At 39.0% G+C, this 22428-nt stretch overlaps 1 protein-coding gene across 4 annotated transcripts in view; it reads left to right on the plus strand.

Moving 5' to 3' along the window:
- The window catches only part of TAFA1 (TAFA chemokine like family member 1), a 509785-nt gene that overhangs the window by 25460 nt on the left and 461897 nt on the right, over positions 1–22428 (plus strand). The gene's annotated exons all lie outside the window — the stretch shown is intronic.

The raw sequence follows: 22428 nt of genomic DNA on the forward strand, positions 1-22428 counted from the left end.
AAAAAAAAAAGAAGTAGAAACTAGCATGGCTCCATTAGGAATATTTTAATACAATCATTTTTTGGAAAAAGATAAATATTGAGTATGGACTGGGGCCTGGAATTATCCATATTGAGAAATTGATGTTGTGGTCATTTTCCTACAGATGTCTGGTGTGGCCAGCGTCTTGCCCTACCCGGATTCTGCTTTCATCCTTCCAACATTTGTGTCGTGCTGGGCTAGAGTTTTAGGAGCCAAAAAAGATGATGAATACATGTAGACCTTCTCACCAAAGGTCTTATGATGTAGTGGGCAATGCCTAAAGAATGAACAGTAACACCAGGCAAGGAGAAATAGGTGCTGAATAAAGGAACGAGGAAGAGAAGAGTCGTCACGCTACCTTGTGTTTGGGGGGAGAGCTCATTCGTGGAGTAGACGACAGGGGAGTGAGCGCGGAAGAAAGATAAGAAGAATAATTCCATGTGTCAATTTGTTCTTATTTGGATGGGCTTGCCATAAATCTGAAAGCATTGCGTAGGGTGACCAATAATTTAAAAGAGTTGTGAATAAATGAGACGTGTGATTTGAAAAGTTTTATTTAAAAAGACACTTTAGGGGGCACCTGGGTGGCTCAGTCGGTTAAGTGTCTGACTCTTGGTTCAGCTCAGGTCATGATCTCAGGGTCATGAGATTGAGCCCCGCATCGGGCCCCATGTGGAGTCTGCTTGAGATTCTCTCTCCCTCTCCCTCTGCCCCTCCCACTTGTGCCATCTCTCTCAAATAAACAAATAAATCTTTAAAAAAAAAGACATTTTAGTCTTCATTATGTAAACATCCATTCCAAATAATATGGAGCTATACTATTTTTGTCAGAGGGTTAGTTTCAATGACTTGTGTCTTCTGTTAGATTTCCCATGGCCTCTATTTTCAGTCCTGATCTAAATACTGCTTGAGTCATATCACATTGTGATAAACTGCACCAGAATCGAGGAGCCATGGTTTTAATACTTAATCTCTAAATTATACCTATTTGTATTTTCTTACAGATTTTCCTTCCCTAAGCTGCAGGGTTTATTTACTCATTGTACCTACTAAAAATTGAGTCTTGGTATTTTTCTTTTCTCTGAGATTTCACTGTGTTTTTAACCTTAAGCCTCATTCAGGTACCCTTATGTCTTTTCAGATTGTGTTTGGGTTGGGGCAGCCTCATCTTTGCCGAACAAACCAAGAACTTGTTCGGTCTGTACCTGAGGTTCATTAGTTGTAGCTCTGAAGATACTTTTGAGTTTTTACAGTGCTTTAAAGTGTAGACAAGTGCTCTCTCTAAGTGAGCAAGTGCATAAAATACTGACAGGAGATATGCAGGAAGATGTGCTAAAATTATCAGATGATGGCAGATTTAATCTACTGTTGTTTTGACCTCTTGTTCTTCATCTTTTTCTCTTTCTGTCCCTCACCCCATGTAAGTTGTGGATATCTTGCTGCCACCCAAAAGCCCATCTAATCCCATGAATACATCCAAAAGAAACACTGGCTGGATGGCAAAGGTTTTAGAAGGTAACACAGGCCTTTGCTGACATGGCTTTGTAGAGCTAATACAAAGGTAATTATACCTTATAAACACAGAGAGAGAGACTTTGCTAAAATCTTCCTTTTCAGGGCGCCTGGGTGGCTCAGTCGTTAAGCGTCTGCCTTCGGCTCAGGTCATGATCCCAGGATCCTGGGATCGAGTCCCACATCGGGCTCCCTGCTCAGCGGGAAGCCTGCTTCTCCCTCCCCCACTCCCCCTGCTTATGTTCCCTCTCTCGCTGTGTCTCTCTCTGTCAAATAAATAAATAAAATCTTTAAAAAAAATAAAAAATAAATAAAATAAAATCTTCCTTTTCAGTGTAATCCTCCCAAAAGCAACCTGCATCCTTGTCCATGTTTTTCCAAAGCCCAAGCCATTCCTTTCCCAGTCACCTGGCCTGCTTCCCTCCCCAACCCCCCTGGCCCTTTCTTGCCTCTGCTTCCCCCATCCCAGACTCCTCTGCTGTTTTCTTCAGGGTAACACTAAGCCATTTCTCAGGTGTAGAAATCTATTCCTCTGGAACTTAACCCTTATACCCTCCTGCCCATTGCAGCCAAAGGATCTTCCTCAGGACCCACCCACATACTCAAGAAGTTGGGGGATGTTAACACTTGTTAATTAATCATTGGTTCTGTTGCTCTTTCTTTCTTACCTCCTCACCCTTATTCCTTCTGTCTTCCCCTCCCGATTCTTCATTCCGTCCCTTTCCCTTCCTATGTGTGGTACGCTTTCATTTCTTCCAAAATTTAGTCAGAGGAAAGAACACTTATGTGTATGCTTTATATAGACAGTGAAAATATATATTTAATATAAAAATATATATACTTACTAAATATATATTCTAATATGTATAATTATATATGTGTAAATATATAAAATACTAAATATGTAAATGTATATAATACTAAATATATATACTTAACAGTCATTTAGGAAGGTAATGCCTAGTTGTGAAACACTTTTTTTTTTTTTAAAGATTTTATTTATTTATTCATGAGAGACAGAGAGAGAGAGAGAGAGGGGCAGAGGGAGAAGCAGGCTCCCAAGGAGCAGGGAGCCTGATGCGGGACTCGATCCCAGGACCCTGAGATCATGACCTGAGCCGAAGGCAGACGCTTAACCATCTGAGCCACCCAGGCGCCCAAGAAACACTTTTATGATAATGAAAAAGTGACTAAACTGCTTTCAATATTCAGCAAAAATAGATAACATCTCTTATAATTTTCCACATTTTTCCATTGACCTAGTTGCTGTTTGATTGTATGAAACTGGGGACTCGTACATTTTTCTGTGTCTGAACTTTCATACTCACTTCCTTTACTGCCAACTTGCTCAGCTGTTCCAATCTTCACCTTCTCCGTTCTCACAGTTGGGGACTGTACTTTACTTTCAACACCTGACATATCTGGAACAATCTATCTCAAAGTCATTCATCTTTATATTTTTCAGAGCACTGGATTACTAGTGGCTTATTTTTAATTTGTTTTTTATTTTCGCATGTGTGTTTTTTGAAGGCATTCACAATGCACGTATTTAGCTTCTGACATGGATATTGATTTTGCATAATATGTGAGATGTTTTTCTTTTAAACAAGAACACTCTCCATCCAGATTTAATACTCCCTCTGATGGCATGGTGCTTTTTTATGCATATTAGCCAATACTAAAGAATTTTTTTTAAATAGGCCACGTTTATTCTTTTTAAGAGCTTTTTAAGTAACTGACATATGTTTCCTTGTCAAAAACTCTTTTATTAGAGGACATCTTTATCAGTGTAGAAATGCTGGAAATATGGTTTGCAACCTCCAAGGGGTTAGATGGACAAATAGACATTATGTTTGGGTTTCCAACAGCACCTTCCAGTTTGGAGTTTCGCGTACTCTCTTATCAGTCCTTTCATAGCAGGATGGGCAGGTGACAGTATCACTGTGAAACAAATAAGAACATGACCAGATGAAAGAGGAATAAAGCAATGTAGTCAGGAGCAAACATAGTCCTGGCGAACCCCCCCCCTTTGACCTATGAATTAGAGGCAGCAGTGACCTTTGTAGGTATAGCACTGCCAACTTGCTAACCCATACCTACCTCTAGTGCTCAGGACCTAATTTGTACATTGAGCCAAGTAAATAGAACCTTGGACTTAGAGCAAAAATGAGGTCATGTGATTTTAGCATAAAAGAAGACTTAGGTCCCCTAGAATACTTCCTTCACTGGATAGATAACGATGTTAATTGTGATGATAATGATAATCAGCTTACGGGTAGTAATAGCTAGCAAGCAACATTGATCAAATTCCAGTGTTCCAGGCACGACTCTAATCTCCTTACTTGTGTATATTCACTTAATCCTCACCATACGCTTACAGGGTATGACGGTTATTAATCCCATTTGACATGAGAGGATCCTGCAAGATAGTTCTTCAGATCTTGCCCGGCAACATCACACACCTAGTACATGGGGGAAAGTGGCATTTGAGCCCAAGTAGTTTGATTCCAGGGCTCAGGCTCTTGACGATGACCTTGAATTGACTCTACTCCAGCCTGGCCTCAAAGAGTCTCTTGACAGAAGTGCTCTTTTCTGCCTTTAGTTCTTGTGTTCCTGGCACCGGAGAATCAGAAAGTCACTATTATCCTTTCATGTGTCTGGTGAGTAAGGATGCTTTTCGTTCTAGGCTGTAAGGTCCATAGCTCTTCTGTCCCTGTGCACATGACAGTTTGGAAGAGAGACTGGGGACACTATAGGTTGAGGAGGACAGGGATGCTGGGATGAATGTTTAGCTGAACATGTGGGCAGGCAAATATCTGATACAGTCTCAGACAGGAAGAATAAAACAAATCTACACTCCAAAGCAGGAATAGTAGCATCTATTCATTATTGCGTAAAAAATCCATCCATATGGTGGCACCAAGGTTGGAGACATCTTGGGCTTATTCACAAATTCTCTTTATTTCTACCTGAAGATCATGCCTCTGGGTCACCCAACATTCACAGATAAGCCTGTTGATACAGTGGACTTTGGCATTCCCTCTATTCCACAATAACACTAGCTTGACTTGTTTTGTTTTTATGTCTTTAAGTGTAATTTAAGTTTAATTCCCTTCCCAGCTCTTGTTTCATGTCAGACAAGATTTTCAGAAAACAAGCATCCCTTGGATTTGCCATCTGAAATCATACCTTTCTTTCCAGAGATGCATGGCCAGTCTCGCCTGTGGTCCTATCAAGGCCAATGACTGCAATTTCCTACACGCAATGTGGGGGCATTTCTCACTTAGCACAAAGCTTCTATTTCTTTTATAATCATGTCCTCTTGTTTTCAAACCTCAGACTCTCTGTGTATGTAATTTCCTCACATCTTTTCCTTAAATTGACTAAGTATTTAAATATTTGCTAAAAAGAACACTGTCCATTGTAACTATATCACTACTACTACTAACTTATTTCATCATACCATACATAATTTTTGTTTACCTGTTTAAAATCCCACCTTCACTTTCCAAACATCCCGTATCAAAGAGCCTCTGACTAGAACGACAAAATCCAAAAAAACCTGGCAATACCCAGTATTGGTGAGGATGTGGAGCAACTGTATGGAAATGAAAAATGGCACAATTTCTTCAGAAAACAATTTAGCAGTTTCTTATAAAATTAAACACCCTCTCCCTATATGACTCAGCAATCTGACTTCTAGGTATTTGCCCAAGAGAAACGAAACGTATGTTCACACAAAAAACCATACATGACTATTTGTAAAAGTTCTCCTCAAAATCATTGACGAGGAAGAAATACTCCAAACGCCCTGTAATGAATGGGAGCACGTAAACAGCACTGTGGTACATCTATGTAACAGTCACGACACGATGCATCATGCCAAGTGAAAGAAGCCAGACGTGAAAGGCACCATCCTGCGTGATTCCATTTATAGGACATCCTGGAAAAGGCAAAATTATAGAGACCAAATACTGGTCAGTCGTGTCCAGGGCGAGGCTTGGGAGTAGGGGTGGACTACACAGGAAATTTTGGGGACTGATGGAAATGCTCTATTATTGTAATAGTGGTTGTAATTACTTGACTGTGGATTTGTCAAAACTCATAGAACAGTTCACCCAAAAGGATGAATTTTACTATAAGTAAATTTTAAAATGATGAACAAAATATAAAGCCAAAAGATGTCCTGACATTTATAAATCGATCACATGTTGTGTATAAAGTCATGGAGCCTGTCACTTCTTTATCTGGACCTTTTCTCTTTTGAGTTGGGTAAAAGTCTATGAGTCTACCAATTCAAGGGTGTGACACTCTTTGGAGGTAGTTGGCATTCAGCTAGGGAGGGCATGGCAAATTCCTGCAAGGTCAGGCTGGTTGTACAAGTATTGATGAGGGCAGACCACTTACCTTTATTCTCCTCATCTATCTGTTCTGCCCCCAAATCTCAGCCCTTTTCTCCCAACAAAATGTTAGAGCATGGAGTCTGCTTTGTGGATTCCCTAAAAGGTATCGACTTCTGGGGCACTCCTTCCTATTCCTTTGTTGGTATGCTTTCCAGAAATCCAGAACACTATATAACAAATCCGTTCCTTTAAATAAGAAGAACCTAGTCTGTTGTCATTCCAAAATCAGTAGGATTTTGAATACTCGTCTGTCACATTGAATTTCCTTTTTACTTTTCTCATTTGCACAATCATTCATTTACTGAACACTTACCCAGCACCACGAAAGTGCCAAGTCCTGGGTCAGGAACTTAGGAGGTAGAACTAAGTCCTGCCCTCCGGAGTCCAGAGTCAGGTGGAGCTGACAGATGCGTGCCCATTAGATGCAGCACAGAGCCTGCAGCAATTGCAGAGAGCTGTGAGGGGCAATGATTAATTTCTTGCTTTGGGAGGTCAGGGAAGAATTAACAGAAATCATGGTAGTTGCACTGAGTTTTGAAAGATGAGTGTATTTTTTTCCAGGCAGAGAAAGGTGGGAGAAGGGCACTCCAGGCAAAGGGAAGAACAAGTAGAAAGCACTGAGGCATGAACAAGCAGAGTGTGTTCTGGGAAATGCATGTAGCACAGAATTGCTGGAAGGTGACATCTAAAGGTGCTTGTGTCTGGAGACGCCAAAGACTTGAGGGCCAGGTTTGCAGGGTCGTGTATATCATGCTGAGGAATTCGTACTTTAATCTTGCAAGTCTGTGATGGGTAACCCACAAGCCACAGGTCCCATCTGCCTCTACTGAAGCCCACAATCTCGTTTCAGGTTGAAAGATTGGAGAGCGATCCTCTTGTTACTGCCTTTCAAAAACATCTAGGTATTAACTTTTTATGTGTGAACAGCTTCACTCTTTCCCAATGACATTTTTCTATTCAATAAAGGAGGTAATCCATTTTTGGAAGAATATACAGTACATGCATGGGATTTGGTAAAAACTATTTTCAATGTTAGTGGGAAAACATTCAGCTTGCAAGTATTCTAATCTTTTCCTGTGGTAGGTGGAAGGGATCCTTTTAAATGGTTTTCGGAGGGGGAGAGACACAGTGAGATTTGCATTTCAGAAAGATCACCCTAGAGGCAGTGTGGAGAGGGAAGGTCTCTGGCAAGATATATTTTACAGCTCTGGAGTCTCAATTTTAAGCGAATCCTTTTTTAAACATCTTATGGCCAGACAGGACAGAGGAAGAAAAACATATCCTTACTGTATGCCATTCTGGGCAAGTGGGAATGCAATCCCCACAAAATTGTGTGGTCTCTCTCCTCTCTGACACAGACGAATAAGGAAAAGAAACGTAAAGAAAACCACAAAGAACCTTTCCATATAATTGCATAAAAGCCTGATGTCATTTGAATTATTATATTATACATGACTGTCAACTGATTGTCCCATTAACAGACCACAGAAGCATCATTAGGAAATTTCAGAGCAATGCTGAATTTTGCCTACAGTATATTTAGCTTAATGTACTCTTGTTTTGCCTTGTGGAATACTTTACCATATTTTATCATAATTTTAAGGACCGTCATTGTCACATTTAAGAACAATAGATCATGGAGTCTCAAAAGTCTTCCTTATGCCTTTTCAGTGAGTCACTTTGGGAAGGTGATGGGAAAGAATGGATTTAGAAAATAGAGACAAATAATTAAAAACTTTTGAAAACCAGTGTTTTGCGTCACACGGATCTTCAGTTAATGTTGGGAAGGTCTAATTTCAGTATAACCAATGTGGAGTCCTATGTTGAGCTCGGTATAACAGCTTATGTAATGCTTTGCTTTAGCAGTCCTCTGTTCTGGACTGGAAGCCATAGGAGGCCAGGGGGCATGTCTCTCTTTACGCAGCTCAGTCCACAGCATTTGGCATAGAGCATGAACTGTAGCAGAAATATGGGAAGTGGAAATTGCAGGAATGAATGATGCCGTGATGCCTGCAGTATTGACCTAACCACTGAGTGCTTCAGAACACTGATAAGATGAAGGAAGGGTCCACTAGAAACTGCTATGGGTCAGATGGAGATTGCTCAAAACTTCTGAGTTACAAGTTATTTAAAGTAGAGGCCGTCTCTTAAAAAAAATTAAAAACTACACACAAGGGTCAATGCTTACAGGAAAACATTTACATTAAATGTGGAAAAATAAACAACTCTAGCTCCTTGTAGATGTTTAACCAAGATGCTTTTGAATGAATCTCACTACCCAGAGATCATTACTGTTGCCATTTCATTATATAACCTCCCATCTTCTTTAGAGTGAGTCGATATATTTGTCTTTGCATTTGTTTTAACAAAAAGGGGATGCTATGGTACCTACTGGTTCGTGGCCTAATTTTTTCTACTGATTTATCACAAATATCTGTCTTATAACTCACATTATGACTTGCAGTGCACAAGATTCTGCATTAGCGTCTTCCTTCTTCGACTCTAGGTGGGCAGGAACTATGCCTCCCTGGTCCCCCGGCCTGCGTCAGCACTGGCTGATTGATGGCTACTGTTTTGTTTGTATTATTTGCACGGTTTCTTCTCTTCTGAATATACCATCATTCATTTGTTCAATCTTCTATTGTTACTCTTAAACTTTTAAAAAATTTTTTATGTTAATTCCAGTATAGTTAACATACAGTGTTATATTAGCTTCAGGGTTATGATAGAGTGATTTAACACTTCCATATATCACCAGGTGCTCATCATAAGTGCACACCTTCATCCCCATCACCGCCGCCCCCGCCTCCAGTAATCATCAGTTTATTCTCTATAGTTAAGAGTCAGTTTCTTGACTGGTGTCTCTCTCTCTTACTATTTTCCCTTTTCTTATTTGTTTCGTTTCTTAAATGCCATACATAAGTGAAATCATATGGTATTTGTCTTTCTCTGTAAAGTCTTAAACTTTTTTTTTGAGTCATAAACTTTTAATGTTTTTTACAGGACCATCTATGAATGATTTCACTCATATCAGTATTAGGAATTATGCATACAGAATAATACATAAATATATTCACCAAGTAAAACTGGAAACATTACAAATAAGGCCCAAATACTCTTTACCAACCACATTTCCTTATAGGGAAAGTCATAGTTATCAGTGGATTTGAATCTTTCTAGATCCCTTTCTCAGGCTTTCCGTAAGATATATGCATTCATAAAAGTATATACTGTCATTTTATGAATGTATTTTATATAAGTGATATTATGTTATTCTTATTCTACACATTTCTGCCCACTCAGTGATTATGTTGGATTTCATCTTTTTTTTTAAGATTGTATTTATTAATTTATTTGAGAGAGGGAGAGCGAGCACGAGTAGGGGGAAGGGGCAAAAGGAGAGTGACAAGCAGACTCCCCACAGAACAGGCAGCCCACACAGCATTCAATCCTAGGACCCTGAAATCATGACCTGAGTGGAAGGCAGATGCTTAACCGACTGAGCCACCCAGGCACTCATGGATTTCATCTTATACAATAATGGATGATTCACTTATCTTTCTTCTTCTTCTTTTTAATAATCGCTATACCCAATGTGGGACTTAAACTCATGACCCCAAGATTAAGAGTCACATGCTCTACCACCTGAGCCAGCCAGCTGCTCCTTCTTTCTTATTATTTTAAACAGGTTTTCAGTGAACAGCTGGATTTGTCCAGAGGCATACCTTGAAATAAGGATTGAGGGGCAGATAGTTCACTTGGAGGTGATTAGTGATCTCATCGCAGGAAAGACCAGTAGGGGAGTGAGGAAATAAGACAGGTAACGGAGGGAAGCCAACAGTGTTGCTTCCATACCAGGTCATTGCTTGGGACAAGTGGGACTCAATCCCACTGTGGCCTTCTGGAGGATTGTGTAGAACATGCCTCACAGAAGTCCTATTTGAGGTATGACTCTACCAACTCCAACTTATCATTGGATGTGGGTTACTTCTGGGTTACTGACTCCACAGCACTTCTGACATGTCCTGTGATTAGGCTGTGCATACCCCTGCATTCATGTCCGTAGGAAGTTCTCAGTGTTGTGCTCAGAGTAGGAAGCTGTAGGTGTGTGGGAACTTTGACTGCTGAGAGGGTGTAGACAGGGCACAGAGAACATCTACTACAACATCTGTGTGCCACCTTCCTGTGCATTTGTGTCCATATTTTAATAAGGGTTTGGGGGAAAAAATTTCATATTACTCTTTTAACACTTTTATCTGGGCCCTGTGTCTTGGTTTGTGCGTTTTCTTATGAAAAATGTTCATTGCAAGGCAATCTTGCTCATCTGCTCTGTTGTTCAATTCTATGCATAATTGTTTTATTCCTTTTTAGCTTCCTTTCCTGCTGAGTCAGCCCTTCACTTTAATTGTCTTGAAATATTCTCTGGCTCTCCTGATAAACAATCCAACTCTGTAACATTCTCCCAGGGGAGGTTCAGTGCTCCTATAGGTGGCTTTCAAGTGGATTGAGTCAAGAAATCCAGTCACTGCTTTAATAACTCTGAAGCTGAATGCAACCTGTGTGTCTAAGAAAATGTCTTTTTTTTTTTTAGCACTAGGGATGTATTTTTGCTGTTGCTCCAATGGCAGATTAATGATTTACCCATAGCTACTATAGCTTCATCTTGAAAGGGTATGATGGCTTCCTCTAGTTCAGTGGCTCACAAAGCATGGTCATCAAACCTATAGCATCAATATCACCTGGGAATTTGTTCAAGGTGCACATTCTTGGACCCTCTTTCCCACCACATCTATCAAGTTGGAATCTCTGGGGTGGGACTTAGCAATCTGTTTTAACAAGCCCTCCAGGAGATTTTAGATGAGCAATAAAGTTTCAGACCTGCAGTTGCAGTCATTTATAATTTATATTTGTCCAAGTGTTTGTGGCCAATTAATTTGTATAAAATAAAATTTCTTTTTTTTGAGGAAAATAGCAAATCTCTACTCTTATTAACAAGTTTTTCTTCTTTAATAACACATCACCAATGAAGATGCCAGTGCCCTCAATCTCTGCACATTTATGGCTTAGGCAACTCAGCAAATACAGAATATTATTTTGAAAATCATATTCAGTCAATGCCTCTGTTTCTTCCAATACATCAAGGATTATTGCTATCATACAAATTGATTATCTCATGATTGTATCTTTTAAATTATTTTCATAAAATGGCATGATAATATGCACAAGTATTATGGCTAGTAATTATAAAGGCTTGTGCTTCACTATAAAGAAATCTATAATTCAAAACCAAAAAACTTTTATTCCAGTCCTTCCCCTCCCCCTCCCTCATATGTCATTGTTCATATTCCTAATAGTGCCTTGTTGAGGTTCTTCTACATAAAACAGATCCTTCTTGCTTGTAAAATAATCCGGTTAAAAAATAATGAAACTAACTTATTTGGTTTACCAAAATTCAGTTTGTTTCATTACTTTTTAGCCAGATTATTATAACTCATATAGATTATTTCATGCATCTTTGCTTTGTCCCTGTGAAGGACACGTTTTTTGTCTCCTGTTTTCCCAGTAGGAATAACCTAAATGTGGAGAGCTTCAGAAAATGAATCTGGATGGAAAAGCTTTGAAATCTAACATTTTGCTTGTTCCATCATTTGGTCTCTGAAAAACATATATTGAGTGTCCACTGTGTTAGGCATTATGGTAGGTGCTGGGGCTGTTTGGGGAGATAAGACAGACACAGGGCAAGCTTCCAGTCCAAAATGGGCAAAAACCATACTACCTCTCTATAGACCAACATTTTCCCAACGTTCTATAAGAGTTGAACCTGTTGATTCAAAATGTATCTTTTCTAGAAGTTCAATATCTAGAAGATAAAATTTGAGTTACTCTAGTGAAAGGGAAGAAAGTGAACTCAAGAATGTATGGTCCATTGAATGGAGACATGATTCTGAATCTTCCAGTCTAGCTCTGGATCTTTCACATAGCATGGTTTGACTGGAGGTTGTAAACATCTATCACAGAGAGCTTTTGCTGGATACCATCAGTGTTGTCATCATATTCACAAATTTTGAATTATTTGCCAGTATTATAAAAATTCAGAAAAATCTAGGGCTCCTGCTTTTCTAGAAAAATTGGCAGGTCTGGTTACATGGAGCCTGCATTTTCCCATAATTGGCTGAAATTTACCATAGACCCCACCACTACCAGTTTTTTTTTTTTTAAAGATTTTATTTATTTATTCATGAGAGACAGAGAGAGAGAGAGAGAGAGGCAGAGGGAGAAGCAGGCTCCCAAGGAGCAGGGAGCCCGATGCGGGACTCGATCCCAGGACGCTGGGATCATGACCTGAGCCGAAGGCAGAGGCTTAACCATCTGAGCCACCCAGGCGCCCTAACCACCACTACCAGTTTTATGATTGCTCTTCTCTTATTCTAATTTATACCACCTGCCTTGAGTTTGTAGGATGTTTTGTTCATAGTCTTAACTTCCTGTCTGAGAACCTAAACAACATGTACTATTCACACTTATTTGAGATCCTAATAATCCTTTACATTTGTCTAGTGATTACATGTCTCTGAGTTATGCATAGCAGATACTGTTTTCAATTTTGATTAATGGAAACATTGATTTTTATGTATTTATATTTAAATGGCTATACTAGTGCATAACCTAGATATATGTATATACTCATTTAATCCTCACAACACATCTCTAAGGAGAAAACTATTTTTCTCCTGTTTTATAAATGAGAGATACAGAGGCTGATAACTCTGCTTTGAGTCCCCAAGACTCCAGGTGTACATTAATTTCCACTTCAATCACCACTTATATTGTGCTATTCTGAGTTTATGTGTTAACAGGAGAGTGCAGTGTTTTCTGTAAGAGAAACTAGCAGGTTCTGACTTTTGCCCACCATTCGCTCTGTGACTCTGGTACTGCTTGCTGGAAGGGGAAGGCGGTGATACGGAGGGAAAGAAGGGATTGCTAAAATTGTCTTCTCAAAAATCTCTCATTTCTGTTCATTTTAAATCCACCCAGGTCCCTCCCCTGCGTCTCTTTGAGTTCTTCTATTTGGGGTGAGCAAAGAAGTGTTTTTAAGAATTGATTGAAAGATTAACTTTCCAAAAGAATTTTCTTCAAAAGTAAAGAACTATCCAGATAGAATAGTCAATGGTATTGATTTTCTAAGAAATTACTCATAAATTTTTATTTTTGGTGAAATATATATATATATATATAATGTTTTTATGAAAGTTAATGAGCTAAGCCAAGCCAAAACACACAAGCATTCAGTCTATTTCAGAAACTACTCATTTCCTTTAATAAATATCAGAATTCTTCAAAGTAGGTTGATTTTTCTTTTGCTACTGAGGAAAAAGATGGATCCACAACATGAAAAATAAAAATGCAAGTTCATTAGTCATAGAATATTCTATGAGTTCTTTTTCTCTGGGCTCTAAAAGTAAGGCCAGAGTTTTGCTTTTTTCCCCCTCTCTGAATCCTAAAAAGAGGCTGGGGCTGCTTGTAGGATTTAACCTATTTTTTTCCTCTCCTAGATTTCTTTCTTCTTGGGTCATTCTAATATATAGGCTCTTTGATGTTGCTTGCCAGAGTCAAAAGCTGCCTACATTTTTGCTGATGGCATTTATTTTGGAGTATGTTATTTCTAAGGGAAGCACACGTGGATTCTTCAAGGAAAACTCATTCCTATTTTCTGATCTTGAACCCCCTCCCCCTCTTTCCAGCCACCCTATTCACTTAGACATAAAGGTGAGAAAATTCATAGCCCTGCATTTTAGGATTCTACTCTTTGAACATCATGTATGACAAACATGTCATGCCCTTAGATTGGATGGGAATATTTTCTATCGGTTTGCTTGTTAATTCATTTAATCATTCATTCAATTTTTTTCTACTTCAGGTGCTCAAAGTATTATGTACTCCTCCCTCGTATCACTAATGCCCATTATATTTTTGCCTTTATTTTTGGTTCTTCAATTACTACCTCATTCTTGAACCCTGCACGGTAAAGTCAACAATGGTAGGGACTTTTGTCCTTTCTTTGCTCACACTGAAACCCTAGTGTCTAAAGAAGTGCTTATTAAATATTTACTGAGGGAGTACATGAGTGAGCAAATTATGTGCTCCCCATTTCATGAGGAGCCCCATTTTGCTCAGAGTAAAATCTGAACTTTCTAGAGTGAGCTGGGGGGGCCCTAGATAACACAGCCTCCGGTCTTTTCCTTGACCTCATGTCCTATTATTTTCCCTCTGCAAACTTTCCTCCAGTTTTGAGCTGTGTTCTCTTATGGTTAAAGAAACATATATTCTTTTCAGGGAAATTTCATTATTTTACATTGATATATTGATATTGATAGCTAGATAGGAGATAAAAAGAGAGAGTAAGTATGGTGTTTAAGAAAGAACATGGAGTTTTGGAACTTAGAAGTTCAAACCATAGACCAGCCACCTACTAGGTGTTAGACCTTGGGCAAGTTTTTAAAACTTTCTGGATCTCATTTCTGAGTCTCTAAAATGGGAATAAAAATACTGTTGTTTCAGAAATGTTGTGAGGATTAGACATAAAATGGCAAAATGCCTGGCATATAGAAGTTTTTGAGATAGTAATCATCATTATCATATGCATAATCATATCAGTCAGCTAGTGCTGAGTAACAAATACCACATAAACACAGGGCATAAAATATTGGCTTTTGTCCCCCCTCCTGTTTCTGTGGATTGACTGGGGGCATCTCACAGCTGATCTTAGCTGGCTCACTTATGCAACCAGGAGTCAGCTGATCTTGGCTGGGAAATTTTGCTCTGAGCTGTGGGACCAGGCAGCTCAGTTTATTGTCTACCATGAGCACTAGAGAGGGGAATGATAGCATAGGTGATTTGTGTTTATTATGCATCATATATTATTTATTATTCAGCTCCTGGATGATCTCTTAAGTCTTTTTCAACTCTCTAGTTATTCATTTTATTATTTTTCCAAGTTTTATTCCATTTTGAAAATGAAGTACAAAATTAACATGGAGAACATTCTTGCAGTGAGAACACCTTGCATCCTAGAGAAGGTTTCATTCATACATGATTATGAGCTGTAAATAATCTGAATAGTGTTCTAGTGATATTGTCATAAGTTAATTACTAAAGTTTTGGGAATTAGTTTAGTGACAGGTTTTAATTAACTTGCCCCATTGGCAGCATATTTTCCCTAGTAAGTTTACAGTTCCTCTTAGATTTACAGCAATTCCTTCATTTTTTTCTCTTCTCTCCATTATTTATGTAAGCTATATTCCCATGGAGGATACTCACTTTTGCAACCACAGTGTTGGATGGCATACAGTTATTTTGGCAGTGTTTTTCAGGATTTGAAACAAATCCATATCTTTATTTAGTTTCTGTACTACATGAAAAATTGAAATGCAGGTCTAGATAATTTTTTGGAATTGTTGCCTATGATAAGTAAGCTTATATTTAAGTGACTGATTGCAGAGTATAAAATAATTCATCCTCAAAACAAAGACATGATAAATAGCCCCTTGAAAGTATTGTCGCTTCCTTAATCCCAGAATTTACTTCTCCTTCAGATAACTAGGGTGTGACATGGGTACTGTTACCTCTTTCAGCATAGGAAGCTTGTGTACAGATTCAGGACGACCCTCATCAGATGGTGACATAAACTCATGTACCTGAACCCAGGTATGAAATAATTCTGAAACAATCTTCTGGTTGAAATAAAACACACAGAAAATATGAGAAAAAAAAAATCAAGAAGGGGCTCATCACAAAGAAACAATAGAGTAGTCTACCGAATTTTCCTGGAAGTCCACAAGGGAAAGTTTCTTTTATATGGGTAGCAGGTACTTTTAATGAGGACTGAAAACCCTCATCTCTGGAATGGACTAGAATTAACAGATTCTGTTCTTTCTTTTGGAATGCCATGTAATTTCACTGGATTCAAACTGTAGTGGGAGAAATGTTCCTTTCTAGTAACAGCCAACTGAGTTGTTCAAATAATTTGGTTACAAGGAACAGAAACTCACTGAAGTTATATTAAGTAACAGGGATGGGCTATATTATAAAAATTTGCATATAAAGAACAACAGAACAAAACAACCAGGCTTCAGGAAGACACCAATTATTGGGTGATTCTAGATTTATAATAGCCCTGCAAACTTCAGAAACCTAAGATTCTTACTCCAACACTTTATTTCAAGAGAGGGGGACTCAGATTATGTGAACGCATTAAGTTGGCCAGGTGTTTAGGAGGGATGATGTTTAGAGCTGCAGCAGCCATCTTTTGACCCTGAGGCAGAGAAATCAACCCAGAGCCTAGATGTCATAAAATCACTAAGGTAACAGATCTTTGACTGCCTTGTTTCCTTTCTTCCCGCTTCATGAAATATACCTGCTGTTTTTTGAGTACTCTGTTACTGCCAAATAGAAGCATTCTGGTACCTCTCTCTGAAAATTATTAATAGTGAATAATATTATAGTTATGATTATAGGAACATATTGGGCAAGACAGATACGTATAGGATTTATGAGCCTTGGAGATGGGCTTAAGGCAGGGCTGCCACTTACAGTTGCACAGATTCTTCACTGAGCAATTCTAGGGAGCACCAATCATGTGGTCCATAATGTATAACTCTATGTGTTGACCCTGGCTTAGTTCCTCATTTTCTCTAACCACTCATATTCCCAGAAATTTCCTTTTTATAATATATAGGTTATTAAAAGAAAATAAACCCCAAATATTTGCCCAAAGTGCCTAAGGTAGGAGCAAGTGAGGGTCTCTACTGAAGTAGAACTTTTTCCCTTGGGAGGAGCCTTTACTCAGCCACTAGGCAGGTCGTATGCATGAGAGGCTGTGTGATTTCAATGCCTCTCGTTATTTGAGGACTGTAGGCTGCAGATGAGGAATTATGGTAGTGGTAGATCAGTCAAATGTGTGGGGGTTTTTTAATCCCTAAGAGAAAAGAGAATGGTAGTCTGTTTTTCTACACTGAAGAGGAATAGAAATGTGATTTGTGTTGGTGGGCACACGAGGATTCTGCATCTCAGTAATGGAATCTGGACAGAGCTTTCATATCCTTTAGAAGGCCTGGGGAAATGGTAATTCCGATTATTTACTTAGAGCTTGAGGGATTATTTTGGGTAAGGGCTGGTAATGGAGCACAAGCAAAGGGAGTATATAGATGTTACTTTTAGGACTAGAGAGAGGAAAGTTTGCCTCTATCCCTCTCTCTTGGGTATTGGCACAGAAATTGACTGTCCCTCATAGATAGAGAGGGGAAGAAGCTGAGAGAAGGCATCATGTGTGTGTGTGTGTGTGTGTGTGTTTTCCCCTTAAATGACTTTTATCTCTCTCCAAATGGACTCTGAGATAGTGTTCATGATTATTTATTTCATCCTGCACAGTAGAGAAAGGGGAGCAGAAATACTCAGATGCCCCCAAAATGGCTATTACTTGGGAGTGTTTTGTTTAAGAACGTGAACTCTGGACCCAGATGGCCTGGTTCGAATCCTGACACCACCAGTCACCAGCTGTGTGAATTTGGGGTAGTCACATAACCTCTCTGGGCCTTAGTTTTTTGTTAAGAAAAATGGCATATCTTGATTTTAATTACCTCAAACACAGACTCTGACATAGTAATTCAAGTGCAAATAGTTTATTTGGGAAATGTTTCCAGGAGACATGGGTTGGAAAATGGGGAGGTAAGAGAAGGAAAGGAGAAAGTCAATAAAGGATGCTTGATCAAACCACTGTGGGGAACTGGGAACGTGGGTTGAGTGTAGAAGAGCCCTCAGATTTATCCCAGTCCAGGGAAAAGACTTTAAGAAATTCATCACTAAGCCTTTGACGGTTGCTGATGTGTCATTTATTCCCTGGCACTTCCCACTCTCCCTGTGCTTGGGCCAAATGTGTTCCCAAAGCAAGGAAAGAAAAGCCCTCAGTGTGTAGATGTGAAAGCCGAGGGGATATGGATATGGATATGGGCTGGACACTAACAGCATCTGCGATGGCACATCCTAGTTGTGTTCCTCTGAGCATTAGATGAGTTTACGTGTGCGTGATTAGAGACATGCCCGGCACATAGTAAGCTCTAGCTCTTTACTCATGCTATTCCTATTGTTGTGCTCAAAACAGCCCTGTGGGTAAGAGCCAGGGTATGGAACTGGGCTGGATTCAAGTTCTGGCTCTACCACTCATCACTCGGGAAGCCAGATTCTCAGCCTCTAAAGCAGGGGTGGGCACCAACATACTTCCGGTGTAAAGTCTAGGTAGTAGATTTTTCATCTTGGTGAGCCCTATGGTGTCTGTCTTGACTACTCAACTTGCCTTTCTAGAGTGAAAGCAGCCTAAGAGAAGAAGTAAATGAATGAGTATGACTGTGTTCCAATAAAACGGTACTTAGTAAGACAGGTGATGGGTTGGATTTGGCCCATAGACCATTGTTTCTCCCATGAGCCAAAGTGTCTTTTTCCACAGCTGTCTAATGTGAGTTAAAGAACAGACCTTACTTCATAGGAGACAGTAGAGCTTGGACATTAAAAGGAGAGTCTGTATCAGTCTGCCTTGTTTTGGACCTCAGCTGGTGTACTTTCTGCTTTGGTGACTTTATGCAAAACATTTATTCTCTCCAACCCTTGGTTTTCTCATCTGCAAAATGGCCATGATAAGAATATCTGCCTCCTAGGGTTCTTGTGGGGATGAGAGGAATTAATCCACATACCAGGCTTAGCATAGTGTGTGACATATGATCAGAACTCAATAAATATTTCCATTACATTTTGATTTCTTCTACTACTCTGCTTTTTCATTGGAAGAATCCACTGGAATTCTATGGTGGAAAGGTAACAGGACAGTTCTTGAGATCCTTGCTAAGATTTGGATCTGGCACAAATATTTACTACTTACTTTTGAGTAAACTCTCAGAACTGTATGGGCTTAGATCAGTAGTTCTTAAAACTAGGGGTGATTTGCCTCTCAGGGGTCATTTGGCAATATCTGGAGATTTTCTGTTTGTCCTAACTAGGGGAGAGGGGACTCCTGACATCTTGTGGGTAGAGGCAAGGATACTGCTAAACATTCTACAATGTGCAGTATACTTCTGCACAACAAAGATTTATCTGGCCCCAGATGTCACCAGAGCTGAGACTGAGAAAACCTGGTTTAGATTGGATATGTCACTTCTGAACTTTTGCCCTTTAACATTTGGTACTGTGCATGTCACAATATTTCAGATGATTTTTAAATTGTCACCATGATTTGTCAGGTTCATAGGCTTCAAAAAGATGCATGGAAATATTTTGTCAAGATAAATAGATTTAGGTGTGGAGTGTTATTTTTTTGAATGACACTATCATTTAAAAAAAATACACCAGGTGCCTGGTTGACAAAACCACATACTTCATTTTCTTCTAAAACAATTTTAACTGTTGAAGAATCTTTTTAACAATACAAATGATGTTCTTTACATTCTCTATCTTTCTATCAATCTAGGACAGCATTTGAGATGATAAAGTACAGCCTCCCAAATCTGTCATCTTTGTTGTGATTTAAGAAAGACTTTTCTCCATAAATTACTGAGGTATCTGGCAAAGGGAAGAGTGCAAGGCTATTATTTATACCTGTTTAACTCTCAATATTATGACAGCATGATTTTTGAAATGGACTATCCCAATTCAAAATGCTTTCAGTTCTGAATTTCACCACATTGGAGTGATTGTTAATAGCTCTTCACGGTCGAGAAATCACCATGAACTCTTCTTTCTCTTATTTTTAAGTGTTGAGATCTTCTCTCAACTTGACAGATGAATTTGCTAGAGATTTTTTATTTAAAAAAATCCGCAGCTCTAAATAGACCATCTCTATCAATACATCCCTTCTCAATAACAGCATCTTGTTTGGGGGTTCAGCTTGCACCTGAATTTCCCCGTATTTCCATGACCCCTTGGGCCTTCCAGTGTCTTTACACTTTTCTTGCATTCTCCCCTAGCCCATGTGGAACCTTTGGACTATAAGGAAAGGCATCTTTGAGGAAATAATCTCTATAAAACTGTGCACAACTTGTACATTCTTACAGAGCATTCCTAAAAGTTATATCCTAACCAGGCTTGTCCCCCAGCTTTCTATCCTGTGGCTTTTCCCCCAGCTTTCTATCCTGTGGGATTATCTCTGTTATTTTATATGTTTGTTTATTTGACCATTTATTCATTCAGCCAACAAATATTCTTTGAGTTCCTTCTATGTGCCTGACACAACAGTGAACAAGACAAAGTCTCCTATCAGGTTCTGAATTGTGTCTCACATTACATAATTTTCAAAAAGGTAGAACTGTGACTCCCACCCAAATACAAAGTGAACAAACATCAAAGATTTTATTTAGCTTGTTAATTAATGAAGGAGCCAGTAATATTTAACAATTGGTCCAAGTGAGAATTGAATTTACGAAGATTTGTCATCTCCACTGCCCCAGATTCATTTGCGTTGCCACAAGCAGGACTCCTTTGCCTTGCTCTCTTACCTTGATTTCACCAGCACCATCCATAATTTAACTTTTTCTTCACAGAGTTGCAAAATAGACTGGTGACAGACAATGAAAGGTATCTACTCCACACAATCAGATTATCGCTGGAGGATCCGTTAGACATCATCTAGCATTCTACAGCAGTTAGTTTTGGTTCATTTCAAAGTTTTCACAATTTCCCCTAACCTTAGCCCAGGCAACTTTCAAATATACAAACATTTCAGATAATGAGGACAGAAATAAATGACAGAAATAAAGCAGTGTGCTGTGACAGAGGGTGCTTGGGTGGGGGGTGGGAGCTTCTTTAGACAGCAGAGCCAAGGAAAATCCCAAGGAGAATTGTTTCAAGTATTACTCTGAGTAGATTGCCTATTTAAATTTAAACAGACGTGATAAAGATCTTATTCTACAGGTGACAATGTCCACGTTTAAGGCATGAGTGTAGGCTGCTAGTAGAGTCTCCCGGTACTTTTTCCAGTAGCAATAAAAAAAATTATATCTACCAACTAGTCTCCTCCATCTCTTTGCATTCCTCCTCCCAAAACTCGGTGTCCATATTTTAATGTATGTATTTATTTTACTTTTATCCAATGGAATCTGTCTCTGCTCTTCATTTTGCAAAATTTTATTTTACAGTAATTTGTGTGGCATAGAATTACCCAAAAGGCAAATTAAGCTTTGAGCAATGCAGGGCCACCAAAAATTTAAAAATTTGGTTTTTTTAAATAATATTATATTTTAAAAAGCAGCCATCAGATAAATGAAAACTTTTTCTAGACTTTATCTATTTGAAGTTTTGGCATGACTTCAATTTGGATTAAGGCTTGCAAAGCCAGGTTTGCAAACTATGAGTTGTATGGTTTGCAAACAGGGGCCAAATACAGCCCCCTGCATTTTTTTGTAAATAAAATCTGATTAGGTAACAGCTCTCATTTGTTTACATATTATCTGTGACTACTTTCACATTACAACAGCAGAGGTAACCAATTGTGATGGAGCCTGTGTGAACTGCAAAGCCTAAAATACTCGTTATTCAGCCCTTTATGGGCAGAGTTTTGCCAACTCCTGAGTTACATAATTGGTGGGAATTAATCTTTTCATCCATTCGTTTGTTTATTTATTTATTTAACTAATATTTAAAAGTGGCCAGTGTTCTAAGATCTGTAATCACAGCATAATGGGAGACACAGTTTTATGATTCAGAAGCTTTTAATCTGATACTGGATTATTTCCTTTTCTTCTTTTAATTTTTAAGATGATAGGTTAAAGAGTATGCTGCAGAATTTTAGTAATGAGGTATTTGCCTCCATGTTTTGGTCTGGGTTCTCCCAAAAGCAGACTCTCAGTTAAGGATGTGGGTATGAACATTTTATCTGAGCTGTCCAGAACACACCCCCAGAAAAGGAAGGGAAAGCAGTCCATAAAAGGTGTATTACTAAACCATCTGCCACATCAGGTGACTGGAACTTAATCCCAAGGGGAAACCCTGGGAAATGTGCAAAACACACACCCCTCAGAAATGGCCCACACAAGAAACAAGAGAATGGGAGTATTTGTACACCAGCTCTCAAGAGTCATTAATAATGGCTGCTTGTGTGTGTGTGTATGTGTGTGTGTGTGTGTGTGTATGCAGCAGTGTGAAGTGTGTGTGAGGTAGGAGGAAGAAGTTTTAATTTCTTAGCATTTGTGGCTTTCCTCTTGTGGGATATGCCTTGGTATCTATAAGCTCTCCCTCATCAAGTGTTTTATTTTGCTCTCCTCCCTTACCTCAAAGTGTAGCACTCTCAAGAGCCATTGCCAAGCATGTTTATCCAGTTTCTGCAGGTACTTATTAGCCAGGTCCTAAAACCCTGTTGCTGAGTAATTCTTTTCTTCCTGAAGCAAAGTTGGTACTCTTCAGGGAAGCTTAGCACTTGTTACTGACCTATGTGGGAAGATGGGGCGGGGGGGGC

This window comes from Leptonychotes weddellii, chromosome 1 (assembly GCF_054177405.1).
Source record: "Leptonychotes weddellii isolate Sample4059 chromosome 1, ASM5417740v2, whole genome shotgun sequence".
Lineage (NCBI taxonomy): Eukaryota > Metazoa > Chordata > Mammalia > Carnivora > Phocidae > Leptonychotes > Leptonychotes weddellii.